Source organism: Haliotis asinina, chromosome 8, assembly GCF_037392515.1.
Source record: "Haliotis asinina isolate JCU_RB_2024 chromosome 8, JCU_Hal_asi_v2, whole genome shotgun sequence".
Lineage (NCBI taxonomy): Eukaryota > Metazoa > Mollusca > Gastropoda > Lepetellida > Haliotidae > Haliotis > Haliotis asinina.
The window spans coordinates 52,948,908-52,958,552 of record NC_090287.1 but is presented as its reverse complement, the minus strand read 5'-3'; the positions used below and the strand labels follow the sequence as shown (position 1 = coordinate 52,958,552).

The window sequence follows — 9,645 nt, the reverse complement described above, 5'->3', positions numbered from 1 at the left end:
ACGAAATCATACATAACTATGTAATGGCTAGATCGCCAACCGTACTGTCACTGTGGCCCCAAGGCAATGAAAGCCACAAACGTCAGATATCTGCTGTTATTACCTCAGCTGTCAATGACGCCTCTATCAAACTTATCAGGAGCGGCGGGGTAGCCTCGTGGTTAAAGCGTTCGTTCGTCACGCGTGGGTACAATATGTGAAGCCCATTTCTGGTGTCCCTTCTCGTGATATTGCTGGAATGTTGCTAAAAGCGGCATATGATGTCGCCAAACCTGCCCACCCAATCCTTACACACCTCTTACGACAATATATTGGTTGTGAGAGGCTTTTATAACTCGGACAATGATTACCAGGGTAGAAATTGCCATGCTGATTTTATATTTTACATCACAGGCACTACTTAACGGAACAACGCCTCTACTCAAATCTGTAAATATATATGCTACATGTGGTATGTCACAACACACATTCCACCAGAAGAACAAGCAAGTCTCATATAGAATACCCATACTCCATGCAGAGACCACCGTGCAGATGCTAGTTCATTTGATATATGTTTTAACAACGTTTTCTTTCAAAAAGGTAAACCAAAATATTGTGAGAAACTATATGAACGACAATGCGTTACACTATCGAAAAAGTTTTGTTCGGCGCAAAAACATGATACAGACTATAAGAAGCCGGAATGTGAGCAATGCCTGCAGAAGCTAGAGGAGCGCCTTAAAATCTCAACAAGAACTGTTCTATTTGACACACCTGTTGATGACATGGCATACAATTAGCGTGCACGTCAAACACGCACAGGTGCATCCTGAGACCAGTGTCAAACACGCATAATTAAGTGTAACACATCACAGTTTTCAATGAACATTGTGTCAGTTTTGGGGTTGTGTTCTTGCAATAGGTAAGTTTTGCTTTTTAACCATGCACAAAATTCTCTCAAAGTTTGTTTCATTGTACTGTGAACATATTCATCTCAGAGAAGCAGAATCCTCATGTTCATGCTCCCACCAATGATAAAGCCCCATACGTTTTAAGGAGTTTAAAAACTTCACATCCTGTACTCTCTCATATTGGTTCAAAATAAAGTGACGTTTTGTACGTGTGCAATTAAAGTAATGAAACTCAAAATGTTGAAGTCATTATCAGTGTGGAGTAATTTTGAGCTATTCCTTGCAGAGGTTTCAGGTGAGTAATATACATTTTATAACTTTTGAGCTAAAGTATTTACATAGTGCTCATTTACTGCAGATATTGATGACAATCCGTTTGATTTGTCCGACATAGATGACGATCCAACATACTGTCAAGATGATACGTCCAAAGGTAAAAGTCATGGCTTTCTTTCCTATTGAACTGCATATTACTTAAAGCTGTATGAAAGCAGCTCTCATGAATAAGAGTGAATGTGTGTGTTTTTTGTAATGTTTCAACAATGTTTTATGAGTTAAAATCTGCGTGGTATAGAGCATTTCCCCCAAATGTCTACTGATAACAATTATATCAACAAGAATTGATAAAGTTTAAAATATCCGTAGAATCTGGACCTGCTCATTTGTGACGTCATTCCCATTTTGTGTTGATTTTGATTTGAAGGACATCACTACTGCTGATGATGCAACAAAACAATTGTGTGCAGTATTCCTACGTGTCAGTATGCAGGGAACAGTTTTTCCTGGAATCAAATACCATTTGATCATGTTTTTCAACCAATCAGATTAGTATGTGTCAATGAATTACAGCCATCATTCAAATGGACATTACGTCATATTATCAGATATATCTCCCGATGGCATATATAGCGTTCACTCACGTGAACAGCGTTCATGTTAGTGAACGCTAAATATCGTAGCAGTAAGTAAACTTATCCTCAGTACTTCTTGTTACACTCCGCTACTGACACTCAGTGGTGGAGTGTAACGAAATACACTGAGACTAAGTTTACTTAGACTGAATATCTTAGCTATGTGTCGTGATGAAATACGTAAACAAAGTAGAGTCAATAGTAAAGTCCTGTCACGACAATTTATAGTTCTTTCATCCATGTCGCTGAAATGGTTGGTTTGTTGTTTAAGTCAAGTAAACTTGACCAGACAATCCAGTAATCAACGGCATGAGCACCAATATACTCACGTGCGATACGATAAGTGAGTCTGACCACTCGATCCCGTAATTGCCTTTTGCGACAAGCATGGGCTGCTACCCGACTCTAATCTTCGATCACGGGTATTGCAGAAATGGCCACAAAGACAAGTTTGTATACCTGGCGCTGTCTCGGTCCAGAAGTAGTCAGTGGAACAGCTCTGATGGGTGAAGTGGCTGTCGGGTCGGCTGGTTAATATTCCCTGTTGCTCGAAGGGCGCCATGGAAAGGCTTGAAATCCTGACACAGCATCTCTTAAACAGTTTAACAGTTATTTATGAATTGTAAGGGTAATGATGATTTGCTCGTGTGTGATGTTTGTTTGTTGTTTATCACCCCACTCAGCAATGTTTCAGCTTTTTGGCGGCGGTCTCTAAATATTCGACCGGACTAGACATTCAGGTGATCAACAGCATGAGCACCGAACGATGCAGTTGTGATATAGGTGAGATGATGCGAGTAGATGTGTATGTGTGTTTACATTGTATGTGTGTTTGCATTGTGTGTGTTTGCATTGTGTGTGTTTGCATTGTGTGTGTGTGTGTGTGTGTGTGTGTGTGTGTGTGTGTGACATGTTTACGGTTGCGGTGTTTCGAACATATCACGAGTGACATGTAAAATGGCATAATCTCTTCTCACGTAGACAAGTGGGTTATTTCATTTATAACCCAGTTTCAGTCTAAACACATAGATTTGAAGTTACAGTTCTAAGTACATATGTGTCAAATGGCATACTTGTCTCTGAGGTCAGATCTAACGTTACCTTCAGTGTTTGAAATCACCCACCCTCTTGTCAACGCCTAATGCTGAAATTAATTCAGCAGGCTGAAGGTTAATATATAATACGAACTTAGCATAAACCGCTACTGTAGACTTGTTAGCTTTAGACTAGATGACGTGATTTGTGAGACATCTATTGCTTCAATAACGTATGGAATGTTGATTCTTTGAAGTAAACAAAGAAAAAAATCATTCTGTGCTGCAATAAACACTCGTTTTCCAATCATCAGGAGATAGATATCGAGAGCATGCTCCTATTACAATATCTGAAAAGATTGTGACAAATTGAGCATGAATCTGCCGGATAATGGCCGACATTGTTTGTGCCGCAGCTGGCACATTACTGAAAGTCTTTGCTGACGTCATATTATTGGTAATTTATATGTTCATATATTATTTGTGAACATGGCGTTTTGAAGTTTGTCCTTTCACTACGAAGTCTGTGGAACAGATTATTGTTTGCATGCTAGCAGTTTTGGGCGAGACTGAACGCAGAATATTCCGATCCGAGTTTGACAAGGGCCGTCAATATTCTTTCTAAGTTCAGGTGAGCTGCAGACCCTTCTCTTTTTAATCCCCAGAGAAAAGTGTTTATGGTAGAGTAAGTGAGTGAGTAAGTTATTTAATGATCATAGTTGGGTTGATGATTTAGTCAATCATCTTGTAACACAAGACACAACTTTCTTTCCCCAAAGTGATACCTTTGATTTTTTTTGGTTTGTGTTTAGAATACGTATCACAATAATAAACCGATAGTGAAACTGTATTGGCGATATCTGTAAAATTAATATATGTAGATCAATACCTGGTGTTTCCACCAAGTTTGGCAATCCATGCAAGGCACCATGGGATCATACTGCGTATTAACTTGCGTATGGTTGCATTCGCCATGTTAGCTGAAGGACTACCTCAACAGGGACACATCGAAGGACGTTAAATTTTTAGCATACGTTCTCTGCCATAGAATATCCCAGATGCTTTAATGCCCATTCAAAATGATAAAATCTGTTTGCCTGATATACGTGATGAACCCCACCATTTAGTGTATGTCTACGTTTGTACCAAAGCAACTGACGAAATCAGTTCGCCTGACATATGCATGTGATATACCTCAACTGGGCCCCAATCCACAAAACTTTCGCAACGGTACGACATATCGTAACTGAATACCTTACTACAGGCTTACGACTGGCATTGTGTTATGGTTCGCCTGACACGCGAAAGTTGTACACTTCCTCAGGGTCCCGATCCGCACAGCGTTCGTAGGGTTACGACATATCGTAACTGAATACCTTACTACAGGCTTACGACTGGCATTGTGTTATGGTTCGCCTGACACGCGAAAGTTGTACACTTCCTCAGGGTCCCGATCCGCACAGCGTTCGTAGGGTTACGACATATCGTAACTGAATACCTTACTACAGGCTTACGACTGGCATTGTGTTATGGTTCGCCTGACACGCGAAAGTTGTACACTTCCTCAGGGTCCCGATCCGCACAGCGTTCGTAGGGTTACGACATATCGTAACTGAATACCTTACTACAGGCTTACGACTGGCATTGTGTTATGGTTCGCCTGACACGCGAAAGTTGTACACTTCCTCAGGGTCCCGATCCACACAGCGTTCGTAGGGTTACGACATATCGTAACTGAATACCTTACTACAGGCTTACGACTGGCATTGTGTTATGGTTCGCCTGACACGCGAAAGTTGTACACTTCCTCAGGGTCCCGATCCGCACAGCGTTCGTAGGGTTACGACATATCGTAACTGAATACCTTACTACAGGCTTACGACTGGCATTGTGTTATGGTTCGCCTGACACGCGAAAGTTGTACACTTCCTCAGGGTCCCGATCCGCACAGCGTTCGTAGGGTTACGACATATCGTAACTGAATACCTTACTACAGGCTTACGACTGGCATTGTGTTATGGTTCGCCTGACACGCGAAAGTTGTACACTTCCTCAGGGTCCCGATCCGCACAGCGTTCGTAGGGTTACGACATATCGTAACTGAATACCTTACTACAGGCTTACGACTGGCATTGTGTTATGGTTCGCCTGACACGCGAAAGTTGTACACTTCCTCAGGGTCCCGATCCGCACAGCGTTCGTAGGGTTACGACATTCGTAAGCTTATGGTATTCTAGAGTTACAACAGGCCGTAACGTTACGAACGCTTTGTACTACAGCGCTAAGGTAGTCGTAAGTCAATGTTAATGTATGACACTTACGACTATCTTAGCGTTAAGAGAGCTTCGAAAATCTATCTCCGGGACACCTGGGGAGGTGCATAAGTTGCGCATGTCAGGCGAACTGATTTTGCCAGTTGCTTTTGATATCTGCGTAGATAGATATACATGTACATAAAATCAATGACCAACAGACTAATTGTACAATGCCTTTAAAATGTGTCATTTTAGCTATTGCTACTGCGTCTGAATCAATACTAACAGTTGCTATAGTAACAGATATGAATATGATTTTTTTAAATGATGAAATATGGTTTGAGGTTTTGGCTTAGTCAGTGAAAACATTGTGTGCACCGATTTTCGGTATCACACACATTCACTAAAAGCCTAGTAAATCGGACTCTCAAATGCGAAATAGTCGCTTTGTGAATACAAATTTTCAATTTGTCAGGGAAACACGAGGACCGTCTCTGTGTTGTACTCTAAATTGTGGTTTACAACTTCCAAATGTTAACGGACATACCATGTTTTCAGTATATCTAGTTATCTGTCATTTTTATGAGATTTTAGATCGGATAAATTAAACATGAACGTTTGAAGAACATTAAGCGATTTTTACGAACGTTTACGTCAGTCTTTCACGACATTCATCTGACTCTTGTTATGTTTTAGCTGTTTACCCCAAAATTTACAGAGATCAAACACAGGTTTCAATACACTGGTGATGGTGTTCGTACCTAGTGGTATATTAGGTAGGCGTGCACGAATTAAGGGTTAAAACTGAGATATATACAGCTGGTCTAATATTGACATATTGTGACAGTGTGGGCATAATTAATACCGAAAGTGAAAAATACGTGGTAAGGCCTATCATTAACACTGTAAGACCGCAAATGTTGTCAAGTCGACATAATATTTTTATCATGAGACCACCTCCGTGATCTAGTGGATGAGGCATTTGTCTGGAGACCCCCCATCTATGATCTAGTGAAAACAGCATTTGTTCGGAGACCTCTCCGTGATCTAGAGGAGAGGGCATTTGTCTGGACACCCTATCTGTGATCTAGTGGACAGAACATTTGTCCGGAAACCACCATCTGTGATCTAGTGGATACAGCATCTACCCGAAAAGCTCCCTCCGGGGTCTAGTGCATAGAGCATCTACCCGGAAAGCTCTTCCGTTGCCTGTTGGATAGAGCTGGTCTGTTGGAAAGTTCTCTCCGTGGTCTAGTGGATGGAGCATCTACCCGGAAAGCCCCCCTCCGTGGTCTAATGGATGAAGCATCTCTCCGGAAAGCCCCCTCCGTGGTCTAGTGGATGGAGCATCTACCCGGAAAGCCCCCCTCCGTGGTCTAATGGATGAAGCATCTCTCCGGAAAGCCCCATCCGTGGTCTAGCGGATGGAGCATCTACCCGGAAAGCCCCCTCCGTGGCCTATTGGATGGAGCATCTCTCCGGAAAGCCCCCCTCCGTGGTCTAGTGCATAGAACATCTACCCGGAAAGCTCTCTCCGTGGTCTAGTTTGTGGAGCATCTACCCATATCGTCCCGTCCGTCTGGTAGATAGAGCATCTAGCCGGAAAGCCCAGTCCGTGATCTAGCGGATAGAGCACTTAACCGGAAACCCGTGCCATGGAAAAGGAGTGTAAAGGTGGTAGTTACGCTGTCGACGAAAACATTGTGTGAGTATAGCACAAGTGTAGAAACTGAGCGGTAGTATCTCAGTTTATTGCCCTAGTTTCACTGACTAAACAGTGAGTCACACACGAAAACCAACGAACACGCTCTCTATAAGTACAAAAATATGCTTGTCAATAAAACATTGTCTCCAAGGATGAAATGGTCATTTCATTAGATATATCTTCAGGCCCCGGGATCATGAAAGTGTCTTAAGTCCATATTTTGTCTTAACTCGTAAAAGTAACAAAACAGTTTGGCATGCAAACTATTTGAATATTAAACTGCATGTTTTCTTCAGTTCCCTTTACATGCAAATAGGTTAACCCCTGGATTCATCTCACTTCACATTTAAAACATGGGGTATCCACAAGCCTAATACTGAGGTAGAATAACACGTTCCTATACGCCACCATGCCTAGCGCAACCTCTGTCTTCGTTCTACGACGAACAGGGTAACCCAAACCTCTCCATAGCCAATGAGTCACTTACTCTTTTGTCTGTTTTGTTTCCGAATAATGTCAAAATATAGTTTGCTTGTTATTGTTAGCGGTGCCTTTAGAAATATACCAGTTGAATAATACCACTGCCAGTGAAAATAGCCGAGTTAGTCAAGATCTGAATATTGTGAGCAGCGATCCATTCATCCGATCGGGTCACAGAACCTTACCACGTAAACCTTTAACCTAATACTTCAGTTTTACGCCTATTTTAGCAATATTTGAGCAATATCACGTTAGGGGAACACCAGAAATGGGCTTCATTCCTTGTACTCATGTGGAGAATCGAACCTGGGTTTTCAGCGTGACGAGCGAACGCTTTAATCACTGGGCTACCCAACCGCCTCGTGAACCGTTAAGTTGGTGACAGATTGCCAAGATAGATTTTCCACCATTTTGAAATAACTGAAACTTTTGCCGATTTTCGCGATTTGACAGTGCCTGTCTTTAACAATCTTCCATTCCAGAACGGCATAGAGCACAATCGTGTTTGATACGCCAATACCATGGAAAGCTTAATTAGTTGAAGGCATGTTGATATCTTGAAGGGTTTTGGAGTTATTGCCCTCGGAAGTTTGTTAATTTTTCAAACAGTTCATGAATATTTCTTAACTCGATGGATTACATCGTTCAAGGTACCAAACTGTAGATAACTGAATCGGAAACATCTTTGCTTCACATTATGGTTATGTAAAAATCAATACTTACGTCACAGGTACGACATAAACACAAACTTTACGATTTTTCACATTTTCGCTCGTTTTGACTGTGCCTATGTTGAAGAATCTTCTCCTCCTAAACGGCATATAGTAATATGTGTTTGATACATTATTCTAAAGCTCACATGTCCGGCTATTTAAATTGCTAAATACACGTTGATATCGTGACTAGTTTTAGAGTTTTAAAACGCAGTGTTTTAGGCTTCCTGAACATGTCGCAGCATTAGGATTTTCGTATTTTGTCACTGAGATAACTGAAGGAAGCACCAGTGAAGTCTAGCAACAGTGCAAACGTACTGGGTTTCCAATGGCCAAGGAAATCGTCGATTCTTTAACAGACCGTAGCTTCGTTGTTCTTAGGTCTAGAGTCAAAACAATTAGAATTCTGAAAATGTCAGGATCGAATTTTTCCAGTAGTTTGTTTATTTCAATGTGCCTTCCTGTTTGCCTCTTTGCAGTTTGTGAATTTTGTGTTGTATCAGTAGCATTGGATCAGAGCTGAATTAATCTTCAAAACACTGCAATGGTCCAGCTGGCATCCAAAGACACTGTTCAAGTAAAGGTAGCCACGGTGTGTATGAGGGAAGGCCGAAGACCGTCAGTATTGCCCATGAGGCAATCCTAGTTATTATTTTTATTTTCCCTTCTTCCTAGCCCTCACTGCAATGCTAAAGCCTCAGTGATAAAGTCATGCAAGATTTCAGGTTCTGATCTCTTTTTAACTCAGCTGCATGTTTTATTAATAACAAAGTTCAGACAACTAAACAAATCTGTCCACCAAACTCAGATTGTCTACTAAGTTTGAGTTTGATACCGATTTCCTTTCATTCTGGAAAATGCATGTTCCTGCGTTTTCTCAAATTTGAACATAAACTTGAACTTCAGTCAAAACATAGACTGTCGGCTGACTGGATGTCCACAGTCCAATGCTGTTGGCGCTTGATGACGTCACAGTGACGTATCGGTTCCTCGAATGAAACTGTCGTAAATACCGGGCCTCTTTTTGGGTAGTGACCTTCAGTATACCACTCTTTGGCCAGTCTGCACTATGCCACTCTGTCGTAGATGTGTGACAAGTCTTCCGACTGTGGATTTGCAGCAACCCATGGCCCTAGCCACATGCTCTTGTGTCTGTTCCATCAGTAACACATCGATTGTTCTCTCCCTCTGCACTGCTGTTAAAAGAGGCATGTTTCTGATTGTCAATCAATAAACATGATGTAAGAAATTAAACCTGGTTAGCTTTTATACCATAATTTGATACGGGTGACTTTGTGCACAGTTTCCATTTTATTCGTGTAAATTCAGGTTTGTTTTCACAAAATACGATATGCAAGTGCCAATATTCACTGGTAATATTCATCTTGTGTGTAAGAGATGTTTTTTCTTAGTTATTTACACACAGATTGACAATTATTTTGACAACTTACAGTCGTTTTTACGTTGGTGGTGCTTTTCTTTTGGCCTCTGGTATATATATTCAGCGACTACTTTCTTCCCTGTATATGTGCTTGTGTGTGAGAGCGTGCGTGTATTTGAGTGTCAGTTCACACATACTGACAGTGTATGACCGCCGCCGGTGAAATCCCTATGGGCGTCTTCTGACAAATCCTGACCTTGTTCTCAATCATCA

General features: G+C 41.4%; 1 protein-coding gene across 1 annotated transcript in view; it reads left to right on the top strand.

Annotated features, from left to right (window-relative positions):
• Positions 1–9,645, top strand: part of LOC137293419 (ubiquitin carboxyl-terminal hydrolase 34-like) — a 299,421-nt gene that overhangs the window by 148,446 nt on the left and 141,330 nt on the right. The window lies entirely within an intron of this gene.